Here is a 26,782-nt window from a genome sequence, read left to right on the forward strand (position 1 = left end):
TTATTTAATCAGAGGATAATTGTTTAAATGTAAGAATGCAGTTCCATCTATCCTGTAAGCTAGAGATCACACATCAACAACATTTACTGGTGAAATTGCAAATGAAGTGCTTCATTTCCACAAGTCAGTGTTCTGACTATAAGAGAAAAATTGTTTAGTTGACGTTTTTGGCATGTGGAAGCCACTGGAAAATTATAGATAATGAAGTATGTATGTATTTTTATCATAAAAGGAGAAGAGTAATTAAGGACTTCAGTGTAAACTTAGCTAAATGAAGAGTCAGGAATACAAAAATATTCTAATATTAACCATCAAAACTCTTCAGATTAAGATTATTTCATTTTAGTACAGTAACACAAAATGCAAAATTATTTCAACTTGAAAGTTTACCCAACGGCAGCCATAAGTAGTTCTAAATAGGGAATTCTTGTGGTCATAGAGGGAACAGCCTATGACATCAGCCAACAACAATGCAGAAATCTTAAAGTAGAAGCGTCACAGGACTTGCTCTTCCAAATGCTGCATGACAAATATTACTAGGAAATATACTTAACATTTATTTATTTTTATTCTCAATTTAAGTAAAAATTTACAACGGTTTTAGTTAGGGTGATTTTTAGACATGATTTGAAGTCATTTAAGTCCTAATACGTAAACTGGAATTTGAAATTAAAAGTTCGTTTCTCTTTGAAGTTTATTTTACCTTGAAAAGTAGACATAAACAGCACACGTTTTAGTTGTGCGGTTCCATCACAAAAGATGCTGCTTTTTCTGTTCCACCTCTTGCAGGTTAAATAACATGCAGTGACAATCATGTTATAAGAAAATATTTGGAAGTACTATCTGATGGTTTAAATATTGTTTTAGATAAGACTAATCAATACACAACTCACAGTTCCAGGGCAACCACAGAGACATTTGTTTAAGCATGTAGTCTCTAAAAGAACTAATGGTATAAGTGCTTAAAATAGTTATTCTTAATGTTTTGTTGTTAAGATCTCATTCAAACCACAACAATGCAGATATATAAGTAAAATTCTGTCTAGAATTTTAGGGGTTTCATGGTATCCCGTTCATAGGCATGAGGCAAGAACTCTGCCTCAGATAGTATGTTGTGGGGATTAATTTGTGTGTTCTACGGGAAGAGGGTGGGAGGGAGGTGCAGGGAAGGTGTTCTTACTTACCCCAAATGCCTTTTTTTAAGTGAAAAGTATCCTTCCTACTCCCTAATGTATCTGGCCTGAAATTGAGCTGTTCCTAACTTAAAAACGCAACTGCTAACTTTCCTCAAGATGCAGTTAAATGAGAAAAGAAATAATATTTTTTATAGTCACTAGCTGTAACACATTGGCAACACAATCGTTTCCTGTAATGAGTGACCCTGGTTCCTAAAAATAACTCCAGTGCTATTCAATTGCTTATATTGGGCATTTTTTTAATTCTTATTTGGGAAGGACATTCCCTTCCACAGCTGAAGAAACTCAGTGTTTGAAAAGAGCTGCCTAAAACACTGTTCCCCGTAGGCTGTTAAAAATGTTCAGCATCTGAATGCTGGTAAGGAATGCTCACACCCATTGGAGGCAATGCTGTGTGGACTCGAAAAGGAAAAATGGGGCCCCTATATATGGAAAACAGGAAGCAGAACTAGTTGAGGAAGCCTTACTCATCTGTGACCCATATTCAAAGCCATAGTCCAGCCACTGTTAGTTACCTAGAAAAGGAAAAGACTGAATGGCTAGCCTAAGCTCTAAGGGACACATTGCAAATCAGGTTAGACTGTTGTGCCATTTTCCACCTTATTTTCAAATAAGCAAAGAAATGAAGCCTCAGTACAGCCTGGTGGATACACTGACACATACCATACCTAGTCAATTGCTGGTTGCCTGATAGCAAACTTAATTTTTTACAGTTCCTCTGGCAGTACTCCATTAGGAGTATTGAAGAGTGCTCACTAAATTGAAGCCCTCAAGCAAAAAAAAAAAAAAAAGTTGCAAATTCAATACACTTCCAGTTTCTCTGCATTATATGACTATTTGCATGTTATTTATACATATGGAGACTGAAAAAGGAGGAACTGGCAGGACTGTCTCACCCCTTCTTGTTTTTCAAAATGTCAATAATTCCCAGGGCTGCTTTACACCAATACACACAGATTCACATTTTATGGATGGGTCTCACTGTGTTGTCCAGGCTGGACTACAGTGGCATGATCATAGCTCCTGGGCTTAAGAGATCCTCCCACCTCAGCCTCCTGAGCAGCTGGGACTACACACATGCACCACCACACCTGGCAAATTTTATTCTTCATTTTTCAGTTGGGGCTGGGGGTCGGTGGGGGCAGTGGTCTCACTATGTTGCTCAGTCTGGTCTTGAACTCCTGGTCTCCAGCAATCCTCCCGCCTGAGCCTCCTGAGTAGCAGATTCACATTTTACAACAGTGATTTTAGTTTCTCAGGTAACGGAATGGAGTTATTCATGATTCAGAAGCACTTCTATGTTAGTATTACAGGATGTTATCAGAGACCTCTATTCCCTCCATCCCTATCCCTTCATCTTTTTCTTTGTTTAATGTTTAAAGGAGTTACATTCAAAGAAACTGGAAGTGACAGATGAGAAAAATATATCTAGGTTAGTCTACAGAAACAGTCCTTAGAAAAGTGGCTGAAGACTTACCTAGCCATTGTCAATTAATTTGCTCCAAAGTCATCGCATACATTTATTATACAATGGTATTTAAAATCCAAGTCCCATTGATTAGCCAGGGTACTGTCAAGACTTTTTTCTTAACAAAATCTCCTAGTAGGGCATTTTCATCACACAGCAACTGCCTAATTTTTCATACTCACTCCCATGCTGCAACTCACATTTTCCCCTTACTATCACCAATGTTGAAATTAGTCTTCCCCTATAAACCTGGAACCTGATTTGCAATATATCATGAATCTCTTTTGAATTTCTAAAATTATTCTTCTTATTCCTTATTATCTGGACACTCTTCTTTATAGAATGATCATATAAGTTGTCATCTATACTAGGACATACTTTTGAGAGTGAAAAGGGGTGCTAATCAATAATAATATAAGTCAAACTAATAAAAACAAACTTTACTTTGGAAAATGTTAGGTGAATAAAGATACATTTTGAAGAGCAAGTAGTAGTATCACCAGTGACAAAACTAAAGGAAACATCAACTTTAATTATTTGACATAATAATGACTTAAAAGATGGCAGAAGACAATTGATAATAATTGGGAGACAATGTAGGTAAAGTATGGATTTGTCTTGAATTTAAGACACTTAATGATGTTTTATTAGGTTGGTGCATGCAGCCATCTGGTCAACCTTAGACATGGGAAGGCAAGAGCCCTCTGGTTGACCTTAGACATGGAAAGGTGAGCGCTATCTGGTTGATCTTACACACGGGAAGGCAAGAGACATCTGGTAGACCTTGCACCAACCTACTATGATAAGATCTAGCAATGTGGCTTGCAGTATTCCTACTTACCAGGATTTCCTGTTTAGCACGTATGCTGACCAATCTTTGCTTAGAGTATTCATAAATTTCATAGTTAGCTCACTGTCCACTCATTATTTGTATGAAATCACAAGTAGACTCGTACTCTTGACCGATCACTGCTTTTCTTAGAGAACGTGTTTCTTTAATTTCTTTTTCCTCAAAACTCATGACTTCTGTACACAAATTGCTACCTCACACATCAGTTTAGTCAAGTCCCGGTAGAGCAAAAGGACCCATTTTTTCATTTATCAGGTATTATCTGAGCCCCTATTATGTGTCCTCACAACAGTGCTCGACAGTGGTGTTAAAAGGGTCAGTAAATTGCCCTGGAGGAACTAATTTAGTTTAGAGTTGTGCATATGTAAACCTCATAATGTTCTTGTAGCAAAGATTAGCCAGTGCCTCCACCAGTCATGTACAGGGGAAAAAATTCTGAGAATTGTAGTGCAAATCAGGCATGGACCAATTATGCTTTTGAACTATACAGTTTTCTGTGCTGAGACTGGGCCAATTCTGATGAATTCTCAACAATGGTAAAACCCATACCTTTAAAATTCAAGAATGTTGTGTTCTAAAGGCAGTTTGACCATCGAGATATTAACTTTAGGAACATCATTTAGCCTCTTAAGCTTGAACATCCATTAAGTAGGAAAAATAGTGCTTATTTCCTAGAGGTCTGCAGACATTGGCTAACCAATAGTTTTGATTTTGCTAGTAAGTAATGTGCAAATTTTCTTAGATGTGACTGCTTCATTTTCTCTTATATTTTAGATTGGCAGCAGCCAAATGGCCGTTCCAGCCCCTCATCTCCTGCAAGATTCTTCTCAGTTTCATAAATCTGGTAATTTTTGAGCTCTTTTCCCAACAGGGTGCTGCAGCTCACCAAGTGGCACCTACAACATTTTCTGCTACCAGGATAGCAGCTTGCCAGCAGCATATACTGAAATTACTGAGTTTCAGTATGATGTTGGCCGGTACGAACTTCAATCATCGAATCGACATGCGCCCAGCCATTCTCATAATGAATGTTTCCTTCTCTTTCAAACGTTCTGTTTCCAGCCCCCACCTCCTTTTTTTTTTTTTTTTTTAAAGAGGTTTGAAACAAACTCTACTCCTTAGGAAGAAACTTTTCCTTCTCATCCCTGTTCCCCATAAAGGGACCGCCAGATAAATCTATCAAAAGCAGGACCCAACTCACCAGGTTTTCTAAAACGTTCCCCAGTCCCACCACCCTTCGTGGCACCCACGGGTTTCCCAAGTCTTCACCTCTTAGACACACGCAAGCACATTATCACTCCAGAAAAGCAGTCCTGGCTTAGCCAGTTCCCTTCCAGAACGACCACATGGTTTTTGGCCCCATGGAGTCCTGCAGGGTATGGGGGGGTTCATGGTACCGATTTGCCTCGGGACTGAGGGGGCTTCCGGGGTGCAGGATCTCCCGGGCTCTAAACGGGACATCAGTGGACAAAGGGGAGGGAGGGTCGGACGCGCGGATCCCAGGAAGCGGAACTTAACACGGGCCCAGCAAGCTACATCAGGAACGCGCGGGGCTCTAGGGCGCAACTGACCCCTCCCACCCTTCGCAGAGGAGGAAACTGAGGCATGGCGACTGTCTCAGCGCAGTCCCGGCCCTGCCCTCCGCGGCCTCCCTCAGGCGCGCTCCCGAGCGGGCCGGTTCCTTTGTCCCGGTCGCGCTTCCTGCCTCCTCCTGCGCCTCCTCCTCGCCCCGGGGCCAGGCTGACGCTACGGGAGAGGAATGCGTTTCCGGAGGGAGAGGGCGGTGGCGGCCTCGGGAGCGGGATCAGACGCGCAGAGGAGGCGGGGCCGCGGCTGGTTTCCTGCCGGGGGGCGGCTCTGGGCCGCCGAGTCCCCTCCTCCCGCCCCTGAGGAGGAGGAGCCGCCGCCACCCGCCGCGCCCGAGACCCGGGAGGCCCCGCCAGCCCGCAGGAGAGGCCGAACGGGAGTCGCGGAACAGCAGGCCCGAGCCCACTGCGCCGGGGCCCGGACGCCGCGCGGAGAAGGTAGGCGCCGGCGGGCCTCGGGTGTGGGGGCGCGGGCCGCGGCCTCGGGTCTCCAGTGCGCGACCGCACTTAGAGCCGCCGGCCCGGGCCGCGCCGGGACCTTTGTGCCAGGCGTGGGGGCGGGGGCGGCCGCCGGCGGGTGGGGGCTGGGGCGTGATTCCAGGCTAGTCCGGGAGGAAGTCCGCACACCGCCACTCCCATCGGGTCCCCGGCGCTGGCAGCCTCCGGGCGCCGAGTCGGCCCGGCCGCGTTCCGAGCGCGAGGGTCGCGGGCCTGGGCGCTGTCACGTCGGGGCTGCTGGAGCCGCGGAGGACCGGGCCTGAGCGGCCCCTGACACCTGCGGTCTCCCGCCAGGCTGGGCGAGCGCAGGTGGGAGCCAGCGAGGCCACCCGGGGCTCGGCGTTTGGGACTCGGCGCTCCCCTGGACTGGTTCTGCGCGTTTGTCTCTCGCTCCCTTGCTGGCTGCTGTCTTTGGAGCAGCGTCGAGCCGGCCGTCGGCGCCCGCTGTGGGGACTGGTCTCCTCCGGCTGCCAGGAGGCGGCCCTGGGGCCAGCGCCGCGGTGGGGGGAGGCGGGAGCCAGGATAGAAAGTGGCCTTGCGGAGCCGCTGGGGACCGGGGGCGCGGCGGCGGCAGTGCAGTACGCTTCCCCGTGTCTATAAACGCGAATGCCGGGAAGTCAAGAGTCTCCAGCCCCTGCCGGGACCCCCGGGACCAGGACACAAGGCCACGGCCACTGCGCTCAGACCCGGTCCGCGAGCCTGAGAGCCCGTCCTGTGTCTAGTATCATTTTTACCGCGTGTCATTTCTTAGGCTTCGTAAATTGGATTTATGAGACTCCCACTCTCTAAGTAACTTTCATTTAATCAAATTCGTGCTTTTGAGTCCAAAACTTTGCACTCATTGGTATGATCATTAGTAAGTTGCACTCTCTAAGCTTCCGTTTCCTCATCTGTGAAATAGGAACAATACTACCTACACTAATAATTCGTTTTTATAACAATGACAGTGAGGGCCAGGTTTAGCTCTAGGCATTTTACATGTATTATTTAATTCTGGAACCGCTCTAATGAGATTGCTACTGTTTCTATTTCCATTTTCCGAGTGAAGAAACGGAGGCACAGGGAGCAAAAAGTAAGTTGCCTATGGTCATCGGGAGCTCCTGGAGAAGGCATGGGGTCTAGCTCCAGAGCCTACGTTTAAACCAAAAGTAACCTTTCTAACTATAGTCGTGAAAATCAAATGCAAAATGTAAAACACTTAGCTTGAGAGTAGATAGTAGATGCTCAATGAATATTGACTCCTTTTCAGCCCTTCTTTTATAGTAAAAAGATTTCTCGGAAGGTAATTGGTAACATCATTAGTAAGGTTTCTTTGGGCCAACATACCACATGGATAACAGGTGGGTAGAATTACTAGGTTATTTTGTTTTGTTTTGAGACAGGGTCTCTGTCGCCCAGGCTGGAGTGCAGAGGAGCCATCACAGCTCACTGCAGCCTCAGCCTCCTCCCGTGCTTAAGTTATTTTTCCACCTCAACCTCCTGAGTAGCTGGAACGACAGGCGCCTGCCACCATGCCCGGCTAATTTTTTAATTTTTTGTAGAGGCAGGATTTCACTATGCTGCGCAGGCTGGCCTCAAACTCTTAGGCTCAAGCAGTCCTCTCTCCTGCAGCTCCCAAAGTGTTGGGATTACAGACTTGAACCCCTGAGCCTGGCCCTTAGGTTATTATTATTTTTCTTATTGTAGTTCTGATGCTACAAAAATAACGTGCTAGAGGAATTTAGACATCTTTCTTAAACCACATATGCCCTTTACGATAGGGTATACAATAGACCACTTTTAGAAATGATTAAGAAACTTTAGTTGGCAGTTACCTGTTCATTTGTAGACATCAAGGCCCAGAGGGGTCAGGACTTAGAGTCTCACTATAATTCTCATATTTTTAAATAATGTTGGCTCATTGATCAATATTATATAAGTGACTGAAGATGGTGAAATGTTAAATAAAAAACATTGGTATTTTGATTACAGGCATTTGGGGAGAAAGCCATTTTACTTATCCCAAAATTGAGTATGAAGGTGGAAGATGTTATTAGAATACTAGCTGAAAGGACAAAGAATGTGGTTAATAGTTTAATTCTGTAAAAAGGAAGCAGATAGACTGTTTAACTCATCTGTGTTGACTTCAGACCTAGACCTACAATTTTAAGTGTTTGTGATTTTCTTAACAGTGTAAAGTTCTGTATTAAAGTTACTTTTTATTACCCTCAACATTCTGTACATGAAACGCATGGAATCAACAATTCTGAAAGTCACTGCATTTAGTAATTTTAACAATTAGGCAGCTTTCTTAGCTTTCTGGTCAGTATAATTTAATTTAAATCAGCCCCAAATTACCATCACGAGTGAAAATGTAGTTCTACATTGGTGTTCTTCCTAACTTTGGGAGTGACACGGGGGACATCTGGTCATACTATAATAATGAAAAGTGGTCAAACAACTTAACATGGTGCCAGTTTTTCTAAGAGTGCTTGCCACTGATTTTAATGTCTTTATTGTTTGACTCTTGATAAGTAAGTTGTGGCTTACAGCAGGGAGTAGTACAGTGTTCTGTCTGAAAAAAATATTCATTAATATTCTGTAGCTGCTCTGGTTTGCCCTTAACTATGCTGCTAGTGTGATAAGCTGAAACATCTTGTAGCTGGTAAAAGTTTCAGAGAGCTTTCAAGTTTCGAGAACTTAACTTTCTGAATATGTAGCAAGCTGCATATATCTGAAAGGATTCATTTGGACTTCTGTCAGATTTTAGCAGATTTTCTCACTCTGCGAGAGTTAGGATCTGTTAGGTTGTGGGTGGAATCCTAGAGATTATGCCAGGTAAATATGTAAGTGTCTGTATTGTATTAGCAGTGTTTAGTCTGACTTAGTTTTAGGTTCTGAGAATTTGGCTGGTTGTTTTTTCAGAGGTGGGAGGTGTGGAGTAGAGAGGTTAAGATACAGAAAGGTGCATTCGTCTTCTGAATCCTGAAGTGTTATGCTAGGGGTATCTATAGCTGTGGAAAACTGAAAGAATATTATAGTATGTACCCAAGTTAAAGGAGGTACAGTCCGTAAAAGTCAGAATATTAGGAGCCTTCCAATATGCCTGTCGGTAGGTGAAAAAAAAATTTCTCTCTTTCAGGAGCTGTGTACAAAAGGATCCAAACTATACTTTATACATGTGTTATTGCTTTAAAAGTGGCTGTGAGTTTTTAGAGGTCGACTAACTTTAACCTTGCCGTTTGATTTGTGACTTTAGAAAGTAGAGTTAACTATATTTAGCAATATGCTTAAGCATGTGCATATCACCTCACGAAACATGTGTGTGCATGAGAAAAGCTGCCTCCAGTACACATACATATGTATATAAACACACATACAAGCATATATATGTATTTCTTGTAGGACCAGTCTTATTGTACATAATTTCAAAGTGCAGATTCCTGATCTCCAGGGATGCGTAAAAAGACTCACTGAAGTATGGGAAGAAAATTTTAGGTCTACTATTGTTTGTTGATCTCATCACTTCAAAGTTTAAAATTTTGATTTTGATTTATATCTTACTGTATTGCTGTAGAAGTGCACGTATTGGAATTTATAAATTGCATGTATTTTGGGTACATGTATGCTTAGAATTTTTTTAGTGATAAAGGTGAGTGATCAGAAACCTTTGCAGATCCCCTATATGGAGGATGATTTGAGTGGAGTTCAAGAACTAGCGTATTTAGGAGGGAGAATTGAAAAGACTTGATAAGAGAAATGAAAGAAACCCAATGTGACACTGGTTTCTGGCTAGGAGGTGCTGTTCACTGAGGTGAGAGGGTGACCACAAGCCGGGGCTGCTAGTTGGCTGGAGCAGAGGGGATATGATGACCTTATGAGGCTGAGTTTTTTTTTTTAAGGTGACCAGGGACATAGGTGGAGATGTCTAAATTGCAGTTGAATACACAGGGTGAGAGCTAAAAAAAAAAAAAAAAAAAGAGAGATTTCAATTTGGAAATTCTCAGTCTATTAAGTACTGGTTGAAGCTATAGGCTGTGCATACAAACACCAAAGGAGGGTGTGGAGTGAAAAACGGGCTAAAGGAGGACCTGGAAACACTTTTAACAGTCAAGGTGGGTAGAGGAAGAGGAATCCAGAAAAACATTTACCTTCCCCAGTTTCTTCTCTGAACTTGTAATTCCTTTGAGTGACATTTTTGTGAGTGGCATAGGTATTTCTGGGTTTTTCCAGTGATTGGCATGTTTGAGTTAAAGACAAAAAGACTTCATTGGTCACATCCCTTTGTGGTAATTTATTTTCAGATACCTGATCAGTGAAGCAGTTTGATGTAGTAAAGGCTTCTCGATTGGGAGGCAGGAAACCTGGGTGTCAGTGCAGGGTCTGCCACTGAATTTCTGTATGACCTTTGTCAGAGTACTATACTTCCAGGGCGTTGGTTTCCACATCTACCTTATAAAGCAGTCTGCATGTTTCTGTCGTTCTCTTGTTCCAGGAGTTGGAGAATAGCTGCTGCCTGATGTAAGTAGAATGCAGTTCTCTCTCCCCATGAGCAACTTTTTTTTTTTTTTTTTTTTTTTTTTTGGTATCACCAGAGAGTGTAGGCGCTGCGCCACTTACTCCTTTAAGGATGCCTGCCAGCGCTGACCAGCAACATCTGTCACAACATCTGTCAGAACAGCTCTGCATCAGGATGTAGCTGGGCTCTACATTGCATTTTATTCTGTCGGTACATTGAGTACCAGTTACCTGAAAAATGCTTTACTCAGTGGGCATGAATCAAGAAGTCGACATGGTCTTTGATGTTGAGTCTGTTGTCTAGTTGGAACAAGTTGTGTTCAGTTCAGGAAAACATAAATACCAAAGAGTGTTTTATGCAATGTACTGTACCTTAAAATATTCCCTAATAGTGTTAGAAAAATCTCAGCATTGTCTTGTGTGGTTTCGGAACACGTTGTGTAGGAGATGAGGCCTGAGCTTGGAATGGTATGAGTGAAGGTTGGATGACAGATGGGTGGCACTTTCAAGGGACAGCATAGGAAGAATCCAGTCTAATTTCACAGATAGTACTTGGCCACTTTGTTACTTATTAGGAGTTATGTATAATATCATATATGTATCACAATGATATATGAAGGCTATATTTTAAAATGAGGGCCTGGATTCTTGCCCTCCGACACTAGCCTGATGAGAGACACAGACGTGAATAAAATTAGTTATAATAGAAGTTTGAACAGAAATAACACTATATTATTGAGCGTCACTGAAGGTTTGTCATTCGCTGTGCTGGCCACTATCAAGGCTATTTTGGAACCACAAAGAAGGAGTAATTAAGTTGATTGTGATTGGTGAGGAGATGAAGAGGCAATAAAGGCGAAAAGGAAGAAGAAAAATCAGCATTCTGTTTTGTGTAGGGAGTAGTTTCAGTGGAGTGATGAGGAAAATATTTACATACAAAATTAGGTATGTACCATTTGAAGTATGGAAGTCACATTTTTCTGTATAAATGTTTATTGAATGAATATGTAAATAACTTAAGCTTTCATAATCTATGAAATTAGGAATAGTAGATTCTTCCCCTGTGCACAGTATTTTATGGTTTATGTATGATTTTCTTCATATGATTTCAGTGCTTCTTTTAAAGGGGTGGTACGGGGTCATGTTTGATTATTGGAGGAGGAAATTGGAGTTTGAAAAAGCATATTTGGTAGTATAATGTTATATTAGGAAAATGTTACAAAAAAGTATAATAGGGAGTAAGATTTATGCTTATTAAAGAAGCATGGATTAAAAAGATTGAGAAACATTTATTAAAGAGTCACTGAGGTTCTTGTTTTAGAAGGCCATGATTAATGAGTTGGAGAACAAGAAGCAAATTTGGTAATCAAGTAAATTATGAGCTGTTGACCACTTAGATATTTGCTGATAAAAGCTTTCATGTAATGATCATATTTTATCTTTCCAACAATTCTGTGGTAGATACTATTTACAGCTTACTGATAAGTAAATTGAGAAACTGTTTTCTTCCTATGTTTATCATGGTTTTAAAACATTTATCATATATTTAAAATACTGTATGCACTCCACCACAGACAGGATGGAGAGGAAGATGTGACAAAAGATGTGGTCAAAATTAGTTTTAATCAAGGAAGCATTTTGGAATGATCTGCTTAAAAAGGGGATGTAATTATGCAGTTTGAGAACATAATTCTCCTTAATTGAAATTACGGGGAATAAGTCTTGCTGTCAGGTGCTTATTGATATCATTGATCATGATGGTTCTTTTGCTAGCTCCACTCACAATTATCTTTGTAAACTTGGCCCAGAGTAAACTTTCTCAACCAAAACCGTTTCCAACTTCTTTCCTCCTCACAGGGAAAGGCAAAAAAGTCCGCAGACAGAGAGAGTGAAAAGAAGGAACAGAATACTAGGCTGGTTTGAAAAACAATCAGTTGCTAGGTAATAATGTCTTACCTTTTGAGTGGAAGGAGGAGCTGGGAAGAATTAAGTTCAGGCAGGTTTTTTGCTCATTTTGGATCAACTCTTCATATTATGGCTTAATAGCTTTGTTCAAAGTGTATTTTTCTGCTTTTATTTTAAGTTCATCCTCTGAAGCCTTGAGTTAATTTTGTGCCCCTTTACCCCCATTTGAATGAAATGCTTCATTTTTTTCCCATTTCTCACATAAAGCTATTTTTTTTTTTTTTCAGGGCAGGGAGGGGCTGGTGGTGGTGCTATACCAGTTGTCTGTTTATGAGATCGCCATTAGATGACGTTTCTAATTGGCTTGAATTATTTGAGTTTTGTGTGATTTTCCTGTTATGTTGATTCTGTTCTTCATGTTTAGGAGTTCTGTAGAGGATTCCAGCCTAAATTTTCTTCCTTTTACTTTTTGTGGTTTTAGTTTTTGATCACTGTCAAGATCTATTTGAGATTTTCTGACTTTCTTGAAGAGCATAATGAGTTCTAAATTTTCTCTTATTTTTAAAGAAGATTCTTCACTGACTCCCTTTCACTTTTTGTTCTGTAGAAGTCTTTCCTAGGTGTTAAGTTTCCAGGCTTTACCTCCCCTTATCCCCAATATACTGTCTGTTAGGCATTTTGTTTGCCAAAGCGTACTACATCCATTTTTTATCTTTCCGTTGCACTTGTAGATTGGGTGTTGCTAAAGATCTTCCGTATTTCATTTTCCTGGAGAAGGTGGGTAAAGTCACTAGTGATGAATTTTATCTTCAATCTGTTGTTGTATAATTTTCTTAAGGTATCTAGCCCTATTGTGAGCTGTTCTCGGATTTCAGATTGTTTTGTGAACCTATAGCTTTGGAGCAGCCAAACCTTTGTTGTTAGAGCTTCTTAGCCCAAGCTAACATCATTGTGTGAGAAGGGGTTAGTGCTTTAAAAAGCCATTTTTCTTCTGGGTGGGAGTAGTGCAGTTTAGACAGTTTTCTAATTCAGACTACTTTTCTTTTTTTTTTTTGAGACGGAGTCTCGCTCTGTCGCCCAGGCTGGAGCGCCGTGGCCGGATCTCAGCTGACTGCAAGCTCCGCCTCCTGGGTTTACGCCATTCGCCATTCTCCTGCCTCAGCCTCCCGAGTAGCTGGGACTACAGGCGCCCGCCACCTCGCCTGGCTAGTTTTTTGTATTTTTTTTTTAGTAGAGACGGGGTTTCGCCGTGTTAGCCAGGATGGTCTCGATTTCCTGACCTCGTGATCCGCCCGTCTTGGCCTCCGAAAGTGCTGGGATTACAGGCTTGAGCCACCGCGCCCGGGCCAGACTACTTTTCTATTTGTCAAGGAGAGAAGAAGAGGACTTCAAATGTGGTGTTACATCTTTGGGATCCCTTAGCCTCTTCTCTTTCATGTCTCCTATTTTTTTCTTCTCTATTCTTTCTGCTAAGTTTTGTTAATCATTAATGCTAGCTCATTAATACTTGGGCCATAAACACCTCTTCAGTCACCAACACGCCTCTTCCTGCCAATGGAAGGAAAAAAAGTGTTGAGTTTTAATTGTTCTTCCTGTAAGGGGAAAGGTGCCCTTTTCATGGGAGGAACTCTTCTCCCCATGTCACCCTCTCAGATGGTACAGAATTCAGAAAGATTTTTCAGTTTCTTCCATTCGTGTTTTTCCCGTTTTTATTACTCTCTGTGTGGGATAAGTGGGAGGAACCTCATGTCTTTCAGTTTGGCTCTGTGTTCTTTTTCTGGAATATATGGATTTTTAAATGCTAAAATCTGTTACTGACCTATTTTTCCCCCCTTTTAAAAGCAGATACAGAAAATAATGATGGTAGAACAGACTTGGGATGAATCCAACTTTATTATAATTTTTAGGAGACATTTATGATATACCTCTATAGGTATCAGACTCTTTTCTACTGTTAAGGTGGAAAGATTTGAGATTTTGTGAAATCCTTTGTGTATTCTTTTTATTTGAGTTGGTGTTTAGGCGGCTTATTTTTCAACTATGAAATGAACATAACTTGTTACATTTTTTAAGGTAATTTTTTTCTAAAGTGTAAGTGTTTAATTTCTACAAATATAGTCCATATAAAGTTTCTAAAGATTGTATCTGTAAATTTAAAAGGAAATGCCAAATGAATTATTTGTAAAATTGTTTTAAAAAGTTAATAAATAATGAGCGTGTATTTAAAAGTTTGAACATGATATAAAACCGTACTTTTATGGATAAAGATTAGTTTACAGTGAAGATTAAAACAATTATGCACTATTTTTGACAATGGAAACAATTGCATATATTTCGGTTAAGCACTAAAATGAGATTATTTGTGGATGGTGTTTAAGATTGTTTATTGTTCAGGGAATGAATTATGACCCCTTAGATAAAATTGCATATGGTAGAAAATGACCTTAAGGTGAAATGCTTTTATAGGAACAAGACACAAAACCTTTGTCTGTACTTATGAAATATGGCAATTAAAATGACTTTTCTTGGCCTCTATTAAGTTCAAATGCCCAAGAAATAAACTCATAGAACATTATAAGCCCTTTCCATTTCTGTGCTCTGAGTCAGTTCTAACACTAGAAGGATGTTCTTTATAAAGTAGTGATTAAGTAGGCTTTCAAAAAATTATAGTTTAATGAAGTCAGATCATAGCTTTTGGATACAGATGGTCAGGTTTCAATTCCACCTGTGCAACTTTCGATTCCACTATTGCAAATTGTTTAATCTCCCTGTGCGTTTGTTTCCTCATCTGTAAAACAAAGACACTATTATTCTCCACCTCATAGAGTTACCTGGAGGAGATAGATGCTATTATTTTATTATCATATCCATTTGAAGGTGCTGAAATAAAATTCTAATTTTTCAAAGTTCTAAATGAAATACCTTTTTGTTACAAATTACTTTAAATCATCAAAACTTAGTGTATTATACTCTTCTTGCCTGTGCCTAGTCTGGCCCTCTCAATTGAGAAATCAGTCTTTTTTTTTTTTTTTTTTTTTTTCAGTAATCCAAAGTGAGCAGCAGTCCCTGAACAAAATCATATCGCTAGTTGTGTTTGATTAATGAAACAGAATTCGTATTCTAGTCCTTTCAGGGGGGTTTCCTTTCTCGTGATGTAAGAACCTTGTCTTAGTCTTTGTGCTGCTATAACAGAATGCCACAGACTAGGTAATTTATGTCAAGGTTCTGGGGACTGGGAAGTCCATTATCAAGGTGTTGGCATCTAGTGTCTTCCTGCTGCATCATCCCATGGTAGAAGGCGGAAGGGCAAGAAAGCGAGAGATGAGGAGGAGGCCAGACTTGGTCTTTTATCTGGAACCCATTCCCCACTCCTCTGGTAATAGCATTAATCCATTCATGTGGCAGAGCAGAGCCCTCGTGACCTACTCACCTCTTAAAGGTCCCACTTCTCATCACTGTTGCTTCAGGGATTAAGTTTCCAACATGTGAACCTTGGGGACACGTTCAAAGCATAGCAAACCTCAAAGGTTCCTCCTTATTTCTATTCGTATTAGGTATGTTATTCCCTCCCCTCAATCTTTTTTTGAGGGTTTCTGTGATATTAGTGTTCAGAGTATTTGTATTTTGTCTACTATGTTAGTATAAAACATTTAAGGTTTTGCTGCTTTTATTACTTTATGAACACATTTGTCAGGAATCTGATTGTTAGAAAGCACATTAAATAGAATTCTACTTGGATGTGGAATCTATAAAGTACCAAAAGGTTTTGATGTTGAGGATGTCAGTGTATGAATGGCTATAACAATCCACATTAATCTATTTTCTGTAGTTGTGTTACTTCTAACTTTCAAACTTTATCCTTTCTTTCGTATCTTGTGTCTTCCCTAAAGTGGATCCAGTCGGTTTTCTGGTTATAATTACAACTGAAAAAAGCAAAGCGTTCAACCGTGGTTACTTCTTTATTCAATTACGTTGTTATTGAGCGCCTCCTATAACATTTGGTAATAATCATAACAAGTATCACCCAGGTACTTACAATTGGCCAGACATTGTTTTAAGTGTTTTATGCTTATCAACTTATTTAAACTTCACAAAACCCCTACGAGGTAAATACTACTGTCCCCATTTTAAAGATGAGGAAACTGAGACACAGATTAGTTTGCCAGTATAACTCTGCACTACACAATGTTCTACGATGGTAGATGCCACAAATGTCTGCTGTCATGAAGTTCAGTGTTTTATTTTTTGATACCTCAATGTATCTCCAGTTGTTTTTATCGTTAGTTTCTTCATTTATTAAATATTAAGACATTGCGCTAGATACAGAAAACATGGAGAAATTTCTAGAAGATTACAATTTTTAAGGCAAGTCAACCATACATATCAGTAGTAGATGTATAAGAGTTACATATGCCTCAAACAGGAAACCTTTTAAATGAAGATTATTATATATGTTTTAACATACATATGTGTATGTACACACACACACACACACACACACACACACACGGCTATATGTGAATCACCTGGCTTAGTCTTTCTTTCCTCCCCAGTTCTTGCCATGATTTGAGGGCTTCAAGAGTTCATGCAGATGATACTTCTCACACCTTGGTCAAGCAGTTTTCTTCCTTTTTTTTATTTAATGAAAGTTCAGTTTATTCAGCTAAAGACTAATGTATGCCTGATAACCTAGTGATAACCCATAAGTTTGGTAGTCCACAACATTTTTATAAAGCACATAACATTAACATTCAGATGAGGCATTATAAAAAGTTCTTTAAAGAATGAAATGGGCCGGGCACGGTGCCTCATGACTGTAATCCCAGCACTTTGGGAGGCAGAGGTGGGTGGATTGCTTGAGGTCAGGAGTTTGAGACCAGCCTGGGCAACATAACAAACCCCTTCTCTATTAAAAATGCAAAAGTTAGCCAGCCGTGGTGGCACACGCCTGTAATCCCAGCTACTCGGAGGCTAAGGCAGGAGAATTGCTTGAACCCCGGAGGCAGAGGTTGCAGTGAGCCAAGATCACGCCACCACACTCCAGCCTGGGCGACCAAGAAGTGAAACTGTCTAAAAAAAAAAAAGTCTTTACTATAATTCTTTTAAAAAACCTTGGTTCATCCTGAAAGATTGATGAATTTTTGAAATATCTGCAGAAAAGGAAAATAAATTCCCCCCCCCCCCAAAATACATAAGAACCACTTACTGGCACTTGTGTTTTAAGTATCTGGAGAAAAACAGGACATATTTTTAAAGGTATTTAATAACAGCTATACAAGGACTTGTTTCATTTGCTTTAGCACCAAGTAAAGTAAGAGTAAATATGCTGTGGAAGACAGAGTTGGGTTTTTCCTCCTCCTCTCATATGCCCCACTTCTCCTACCAGGTCCCAGTACCTCAGCAGCCATCCTTGTTGCCCCACTGAGCAATCACTTTAGATTCCAGTTTTTAAATGCTCCTACCAGGTCCCAGTACCTCAGCAGCCATCCTTGTTGCCCCACTGAGCAATCACTTTAGATTCCAGTTTTTAAATGCCTGCTCAGTTGAAACCAGTAGAGTTTTTTCCCCTTAAGATAAGGTGGCAGTGAATGTTAGCAGGTATCAATTTCTTTGATCAGGAATGAAGAACTCCTTCAGAAAACTCACTTTTTTGGTCTTTGTTAACCTATCATGTAAATTCTTTTTATTGGCACACCTTGTTTACTAATTATGATTGATTGCTATTTATGCCAAGGGAACGTTCCCCAGGCCTGCCTGATCTGTTTACTAATGACAAAGTATGCTTACTTTACGTAATTCCATAGGTTTTCTCTTTTATTTTTGGGAGGAGGGGTATAATAACTTGTTATTTATCAGGGCAGATCATATATTTGGATAAAAAAGAGAAACCGGCAGGTAGATCCTAAAGTACATTTCTTAACCCGAGTAACATCTGAAAACATAGATTTCAATTATATTTTGTTGAAAATTCATTCAACTTTGATGTTTATCCAAGAACTTATAATGTCAATTTCTCACAAAAATTATAACCCTCAATACATATGTATTTTCAAAAGAAAAGTCATCTTAAAGTAATATTTTCTCTGTTAATTGATACATTTTTATAGCAAATTGAAAATTCTGAGTAAATTGGAAGTATGTTTAACAACAAAATAAATACAGCATATATGTATGGTTAGCTTATACATTTATTAGTGTAAAGGCAGCAGTGAATTTGTATCTTACAACAAATCTGTAAATCCAGTTGCTTTTTCCTGGAATTTTATGTAGTATCACTATGTCCCACAATGCTAGAAATGTCTCTTTTGGCATTAATCTATGCAGGAATTTCTGATGAGATATTTTCCCCAAATGACATGGAACTTTTTAAAACTTTTCCAAAAAATATGGACATTTTATCAACCACTTATTCTTAATGAACAAAAAGTTAGATTACTACCAATTGTTCTTTTAATTTTGCTCTAATGTGTTTTAAAAGTTTAGACATCTCTGATGGTTTTGCAGGTAACTGGATAAAACACGCTAGATGATTTCAAAAGATTAATCTTAGTATCTGACTCGTTTGGCACATCCTCAGTATCCAGAATAAAATCAGTAGAAATAAAAGTAATATAACTTTCAAAGAATTCATGCATACTGGAAGTCTTAGGAAAAGCAGTTTTTAAATGCAAGGACTGGGAGGTTTGCTCATCTTACTAGTTACACGCATTTCTCCTCATGAAGTAATGGCAGCTTTCTGGCTTCTTTGTGGAACTTGAGTTTGTAGAAGAGCTTGGTAATATTCCAGGACTGGCTTTGTTTGGGCCTCATAAGCCTTTAGTCTTTTGATAACCGTCTCTGGTTTATCATCCTTACGCTGAATGAGAGGATCCCCAATCACATCATCAGTGCCCACAGTTTTGGGAAGGTTGAATTCAGTGTTGTAGACTCGGCCACTGGCAGGATGAATCTAGTGAGCAGTAAGGCATTGTTTAATGACCTCAAAGGGCACATTCGGGCTAATCACTGTGTCTGTTTGAAAAGCTCTATCTAGGGCTTCTGCCTGTGGAAGTGCCCTTGGAAAACCTTCCAACAGCTAGCTATACTAGTTGAGATTTTTCAGCTCATATAGGGCCAGCCGAGTCATGACATCATCTGGGATGAGTTTCCTTTGGTCAGTGAAAGCATTAGCTAACACATCAATTTCTGTGCCCCGCAGCATGCTGTCCCAGAGCAGGTCTCCACTGGAGAGGTGCTTCACAGTGTTTGATGACGTGTGACAACTAGTGCTGCTGCCTGAGCCCAGGGACCCGATGATCACGGCTGCTGCCACGTGGACGCCCCCTTACAGACCAAGGCCCACACCGCGCCCGCACAAGGGCTTTGGCCCAGCCTTCGAGCTTACCTGCTCTGCAGCCCAGGCCCAGCCGGCTGGCAGCAGTGCTAGTGAATGGGGACTGTGGCTCCCAGGCCTTCCCTGAACTCTGGTCTAGCAGTTTTCTTGTCTCTCAACTTTAGTGGCCATTGGCCACTGTACTGGAAACCTCGTGTGTCTTTCATCCTCTTGGCTTCTGCTCTGATTCCAGCTGGTGCTGCTGAGAACAGTCTGTGGCTCACTCCTGGCTGACTGCATGCTGCCTCAGGTGCCTCTCTTTTGCTTAACCCTGTGACTCCTCTAACCAGCTTTGTTGTCTGTTCCTTGTCTGTTCCCTCTTGTCTGTCCCTGGGCACGTGCACTGTAGTTCTTAGAAGTGTTAGGGGAGTTAATGCCCCTTGAGGCGACCTTTTACCTGTGCAACTGGAGTTGATACATTTCCCTGTTGACTTTCATTGGGCAGACTTTCGAAGTACTTCTCAAAAGTTTTCCACAAGATCAAGTCTCCAGGTACTCAGTATGTTAAAGATAGTATCTTTGTATTGGCCTTGGTTCACCGTGTTCGAAGTGTCTCTCTCTTTTCCTGGGGTCACCTTCCAGTAAACTGCCTGCACGCCAGTTCTGGTCCCAGGCTCTGCTTTGGACAGAACCCTAGCTAAAACAGTGACCTAGTATTGTATTTTTAATACAGGCTTCCCCCCTCCCCACAAGACTGCCTGTCTCTGAAATTGTAAATTCTTAACTGTCTTAGGTTCCAGCTCTTTTCACTTCCTTGTTTCCGTGGTCCCCTCTCCTCTCACCTCCCTGGTGTGATGTCTGGTCTTTTGACTTTTTCCTCTTATTTGTTAACTTTTTGTTAGCACTGCACCTTCTTTGTCCCCGTCCCCCACCTTTCTTCTTGCACCTGCCCTGCAAACCAGGAAGTAAATTTAGTGATTCCAAATTGGAGTCTGAGGGACCATGGGAGGTATTCTCAGAGATTTGGACATTTCTACAAGAATTGAAAACAAATTGTACTTTCATGTTAATAATAAACATTTAGTTTATCTGGTTGACCATCTTATAACCCAGTAATATAACTTCAGTGTCTATGTTTGTACTTGGAAGTTAATTTTGGTTTCATAATGTGTAAGAGCCATGAGCGTGAGACATTTTATATCTATCTTTAAGTTGGCTTATATACTTAAAGTAATTGAAAATTTAAATTGTCATTTGGATATCTATAGTAACACTTTTCTGTTTAGAGAAGTTCTGCACATTAAGTAATTCTGAGACATTCTTCTGAGTAATGTCAGAGAAAAATGTCACACAATTCAGTATAGTTCAGCAAATATATTTTTACTTTTTAAAATTTTTTGAGACAGGGTCTCACTCACATTGCCTAGCCTGGAGTGCAGTGGTGTGATCATAGCTTACTGCAGCTTCCATTCCAGGACTCATGGCCCTCTCCCCTGGCCCCCACCCCCACCAAGTTTTGCTGTGTTGCCCAGGCTAATTTATTTTCTTATAGAGCCAGGATCTCTTGCTGGGCATGGTGGCTCATACTGTAGTCCCAGTTACTTGGGAGGCTGAGGTGGGAGGATTGCCTGAGCCCAGGAGGTTGAGGCTGCAGTGAGATGTGATCACACCACACCACCGCATTCCAGCCGAGGCGACACAGCAAGATCCTGTCTCCAAAAAAAAAAAAAGAGAGAGAGAGACAGGGTCTCGCTCTGTAACCCAGGCTAGTCTTAAACTCCTGCCTCAGGCAGTCCTCTTACCTCAGCCCCTCAAAGTGCTGAGATTGCAGGCATGAGCCACCATGCCTAACAGCAGAGTTTTGAGCATAGACTTTGTGCCAAGTATTTCTAGTTGTGATAGCTATAAATAAGATACACCCAGGCCCTATTTTCTTGGAGCCTAGAATCCATCAGGGAAGACATGTTAGCAGATAGAAGTGAAATGAGTGTTACGGATATGCCTGTATAAATTAGGGTGTCCAATACCTGGTGGGCTCTCACCATTGCAGGCTCTCACTGTAATGCTATTGCGTTTTCCTAATTTTCTGCAACCCCTAAGCCCTACCTCTTTTCCTAGGAGTTGTTCTTCCTATTTCAGAAAAAAACAGTCATACATGAATGAACTCTGTTTGCTTTCTCACCTCCTGCTCTGCCTTAGAAGAAAGGCACCATGTCTCTGTTTAGGGGGATCCATCCCCTTGGGCTCCAGATGCCATCCCTCTTTCCTCCAAGGAGGCCTGGCTTCATCACTTACCTTTTCTCTTTCTTGTGTCTTCACCTCTTCAAGTTTGCCCCCAGCTCTCCTTTCTTCATAAGTATTCTTTTCATCCCAATCACATCCATGTTCATAAGTTCAGTTAGCATCTGGGTTACGAGAACTCTCATGTCTTGACTTATCTCCTGAGATCCTTACTCATGTCCTAGCTTCCCAATAGGCATCTTCCCTAGGTTTCACAGTAAACCTCATTTTCTCCCCTAACCCCATTCTCCCTCCTGTATCTTCTTTATTTAAAAGTGACGATTATTCTAAATTCCTTTCTTTCCCCCATCCTTCCTTCCCAAGTAAACAGCAGATCCCTCATAGCTACCTTCTAATTATTGTTCGTCGTCTTGTTTGTTGCTGTTATCTGAATTTGGACATTTGTCACCTCTCACTTGAACCTTTGCAGTAAATTCTGCATTTGTCTTCCAACTCCTGTCTTGCCCCCTATCCTTTTCTCCACTGAGTTTCTGCCGTGTATATGTGGACGTGTTACTAGCCTGTCCAAATTTTTTCAGTTCCCCTCCTATTTATAGAATGGAATCCAAACTCCTTTAGCTTCGTTCCTGTTATTTCCAACTCATAATTTAAGTCTCAGAAATATTTCAAAATTCCTTTTGGCCTCTTTGATATTTTAAGATTTTAGTATAATATTATTTATACTTACAATAGAAAATTATAATGATAAAATAATCACTCATTCTACCAACAAGATATAGCTACAAAAACATACATTTTTCTAGTCTTTTTTTCTATAAAGAGAGAAAAAGTGAGACAGTTCCAATTTTGGGTTGCAGGGAGCTGCCCAAATGCATATGCTTAGAAATAAGATTAGGAAGGAGTTTCGCCTTGGGACTGCATGGCTTTGCGTGTGCAGACCTTTTGCCTGGAATATCTTCTCTCCACTTTTCTCCACACCCGTCTCCTGTGTGCCTTCAAGTCTAACTGAAACACTGCCATGTCCCTGACACCTCTGAACTTGTCCAGGCAGATGTCAGTGTCCTCAGTGCACTGCGCCCCTGTTTATTACTGAAACCATCATATAATTTGTATTTTTGTCATTGAACTGAAAAAGTTCCTTGAAACAGTGACCCTTGTATTTCCTGATATGGCTCAAAACCTGACACAGCTGCCTGAAGAGGAACCTCCAGAAAGGCGGGGGAAACCAGTAGAGTTCAAGGGAGTAGAGTATGTTAAAGCATGGTGAATAGTCTTACATGTTGCTTTGTGTAAATTCTTTGGTAGTAAACTGATATACTTCTTCAAGTGCGTATTGTAGTGAGTCAAAAAATGTATGAATGAATGAATGATGAACGAGTGAATGCAGAGAGTAAAGTAAGGCCTGGAAAGAGTTCTTTTGCAAGAATGGTTTCACATACATGGTTGGGCATGGACATCAGTTATACAGTTATGTGCCACATAATGTTGTTTTTGGTCAGTGATGGACCACATACATGACAGTGGTCCTGTAAGATTATAACAGAGCTGAAAAACACCCCTTGCCTAGTAGTGTAGTGTCATAGTACAACACATTTCTCACATGTTTGTGGTGATGCTGGTGTAAACAAATCGACTGTGCTGCCAGTCATGTAAAAGTATAGCATCTAAATTACAGTGCATAATACTTGATAATAAACAACTATGTTACTGCTTTATATATTTACTGCACTATATTTTTTGTTGTTGTTGTTGTTGTTGTTTTTGAGATGGAGTCTAGCTCTGTCGCCAGGCTGGAGTGCAGTGGCACAATCTTGGCTCACTGTAATGTCCATCTCCTGGGTTCAAGCGATCCTCCTGCCTCAGCCTCCTGAGTAGCTGGGACTACAGGTGTGCGCCACCATGCCCAGCTAATTTTTGTATTTTTTGTAGAGACGGGGTTTCACCACATTGGCCAGAATGGTCTCGATATCTTGACCTTGTGATCTGCCCATCTTGGCCTCCCAAAGTGCTGGGATTACAGGCATGAGCCACCACCACCAGCCTGTTGTTATTTGAGAGAGTATTTCTCCTTATAAAAAAAGAGTTAAAACAGCCTCAGGCAGGTCCAGGTCCTTCAGGAAGTGGTCCCGAAGAAGGAGATGTTTTAGGAGATGACAGCTCCATGTGTCATTGGAGACAGAATATGTAGGTGCAGGACAGCGACATTGATGATCCTGACCCAGGCCGCTGTGCAGGCCTATGCTAATGTATGTTTGTGTCCACAGTACTGTGTGTGTTTGTGTCCACAGTACTGTGTATGGTAATGTCAGTGATATCCTGTTCAGTGAGTGTTCTGTGCAGTGTACTTACTTGCCCCACTCACTCACTCACCCACCCAGCCATCCACCCAGAGCAGCTTCCAGTCCTGCAAGCTGTATTAATGGTAATAGTGGTGTATCAATTTTAAAATCTTTGGTACCATACTTTTGCTGTAGTTTTTCTATGTCTGAGTGTGGATACACACATGCTTACTGCAGCATTCTAGTTGCCTGCAGTATTCAGGACAGTTGTGTGCTGGACAGGTGTGTAGCCCAGGGGCAATAGGCTGTACCGTAGAGCCTGGGTGTGTAGGAGGCCACACCATCTCAGTTTGTGTAAGTGCACTCTGATGGTTGCACAAAGATGAAATTGCCTTCGCATTTCTCAGAGCTCTTCGTTAAGTGACACGTGAAGGTACTGGCTTGAGGAGAGGGAAGGTAGGTAGGAAATGGAGACCAGTGTAGACAACTGTTTCCAGGTCTTTGACCGTGAAGAGGAGACAAGCATTAGAATTAGGACAGCTTCTGAAAGGCATCTTTCCCTGTTATCCCCTCATACTCTGTTTTATATGGAATGCCATTGGGAGGAAACCCCTTTGGGTCCTTTTCTCAGCATAAGAATCACCTGGAGTCCAGGCCCCATCCTCAGAGATTGTGGATTTTAGGCCTAGGGTGGGCATCCAGATAAACCCAATGCAGTTATTCCTTAGGCCCACTTAGAAAAGTGCTGTCCTGGGGGCTTTGTGGCATAGGACTTGGGTGCCTGTTCCTTCCCCTTCCACGCATATGTGCAGGGGGCACCCACTACCGGTAGAAGGGAAGACCAGCAGCGTTGAGAGCGAGGCTCCCTGGCCCTCTGCCTCTCCTTTCCTGTCCAGGTCTCTGTGGCTTGCCTCCCTCAGGCCACTTCTAACTGTGATCTCCCCTCTACCTCCTGGTCCTGTAGGTCTTCTGGGTTCTTAATCGGCCTCATCCTCTAGCCTTTCCCTTTCCTTGAGAGAAAGTCTGGCCTTTTACAGACATCACTAGCCAATGGCAGTACCTCTATTTCTTGCCAGTGCCCAGCCAGTCGCAGGATCGTTGACATCTGTCCTTAAACTGTTTCCAGCTGCTGGCCTTGTTCTCTCAGCTGTTCTTTAACACTGAAGCCTTGTTTTGCCTGCTTCTGGGTTTGGAGCTCTTCTGGAGGTATGAGGGTTTCAGATGGTTGATTTTTGCCTTGTCAAGGTTTATAGAAGGAAGAAGGACAGTGACATTTAAAGTAGTGTGGCTTTGAATATTAGGAATCATTTTCTGTTACCTAATAACTTCATCTTAGTGGTGATTGTCTGAATTGTATGATATGTTGACAGATTTCTCAAAGCAGTCTCTAACGATCATTAAACAGCCTGAGTTGTATCCTGAAGAAACATGTATCTGTCCATATATGGAACAAATAGTTGTTCCATTCCCTTTGTGTGGAAACTGCCTGCATGCTTCATTCATCACAGTAATGCATTTCCTCAGGAACTTTTAATGTTCCAGGTGTCTGTTGTCATAGCTTTGGAATCATTGATAACATTATTTGACTTGCTTAGAATTATAGTCTCATGGATTTATTACACATTAAGCCTTTTAGGCAGGCCTTGGAAGATGAATTTGGTAGGCATTTCACACTTTTGTGACACTCAGATTTTGCTGGTCTCTTGGATACAGTCACAAGTAATACGTAAGCAAAACTGCACACTCAGGCATAACAACCTGCTGGGCTGAGCACAATTGCAGAAGTGGATGACTTTTCACGTTACTCTTAACTCTTTTCTCTTGGGTGCTCAGAGCACAACTTAAAGCATTCTGTCTGAGCTAGGGGAATAGCATCCTGGAATGTAAGCCCTTGAATATGGAGGTCTACAAAAGAAATATTCAGTGTTAACTTGGAATTCAGTGAATTTTTTTCATATTAAAGGAAATTTATGAAGAGAAAGAACTGCACAGTTAAACTGTGCTACAGTTGTTTTCATTTAAGAAAGTAGAAAGAAGACAGTTTAAAAAACAAATGACCCTCTTTTTTTATATTGTGCATGTAACTCTTTATCTTCAGATTATATGAAACTATTAGTATTTTTTTTTATATTCCTCGCATCTTTTTTTCTTCTGCCTTGAGAAAGTAAGGTTCTTCTCATCTTATTGTGTACTTTACATCCAAAATTGTTTTGTAACTCTTTTTTTTTGAGACAGAGTCTTGCTCTTTCGCCAGGCTAGAGTACAGTGGCGCGATCTCAGCTCACTGCAACCTCTGCCTCCTGGGTCCAAGCGATTCTCCTGCCTCAGCCTCCCGAGAAGCTGGGATTATAGGCGTGTGCCACCACGCCCAGCTAATTTTTGCGTGTTTAGTAGAGACGGGGTTTCACTATGTTGGCCAGGATGGACCTCGTGATCCACCCGCCTTTGCCTCCCAAAGTGCTGGGATTACAGACGTGGGCCACTGCAACTGGCCCTCTATAACTCTAAATGTTGCTGTATTTTATTATTGTAATGACTAATAGTCCATAAACTTGATGTAGTTAGATTTTCCTGTTACTGGATATAGGATATTTACATTTTTGCTCTTGTGAATATATTGGAGTACTATACTGAATGTGTGTGTATTTGTGTATCACCTTTTATGTATTTAATTATTTCCTTAGGGTAAATTCCGAGTAACTGGATTATTAGAGGGTAGAATTTTTTTTATGGTTTTTGATATAAATTGTCAAAATTATTTCCCAAAAAGTTGTATCAGTTCACAGAGCTACCAGTTGGTTTCTCGCAGCCATCTGCTATAGGTTTGTTGGGTTAAAAAACTTTCCATTTTTGCTAGTTCATCTTATGTTGCTTTAATTTACATTTTTCAGTAATGATTAAACCTAAACTTTTTTTTGTATAAATTTGCCTTTTTGAGTATTTCTTCTTG

General features: G+C 41.1%; 1 protein-coding gene and 1 pseudogene across 5 annotated transcripts in view; one reads left to right on the plus strand and one right to left on the minus strand.

The window, feature by feature from the left end:
- Positions 1-5,313: 5,313 nt before the first annotated feature.
- The window catches only part of ITGB1 (integrin subunit beta 1), a 57,599-nt gene continuing 36,130 nt past the window's right edge, over positions 5,314-26,782 (plus strand). For 2 of the 5 annotated variants that reach the window (XM_033208738.1, XM_033208739.1), the window contains exon 1: positions 5,314-5,538. The gene's annotated coding sequence lies outside the window, so the exon portion shown is untranslated. Of the gene's footprint in view, positions 5,539-5,739; positions 5,908-26,782 lie in introns of those variants that run through there. The other 3 variants (XM_033208740.1, XM_033208735.1, XM_033208736.1) reach the window with 3 other exon arrangements.
- On the minus strand, positions 18,716-24,937 carry LOC117082276 (annotated as a pseudogene).

The sequence above is a fragment of the Trachypithecus francoisi genome, unplaced genomic scaffold (assembly GCF_009764315.1).
Source record: "Trachypithecus francoisi isolate TF-2019V2 unplaced genomic scaffold, Tfra_2.0 Lachesis_group9, whole genome shotgun sequence".
NCBI classification, from domain to species: Eukaryota; Metazoa; Chordata; class Mammalia; order Primates; family Cercopithecidae; genus Trachypithecus; species Trachypithecus francoisi.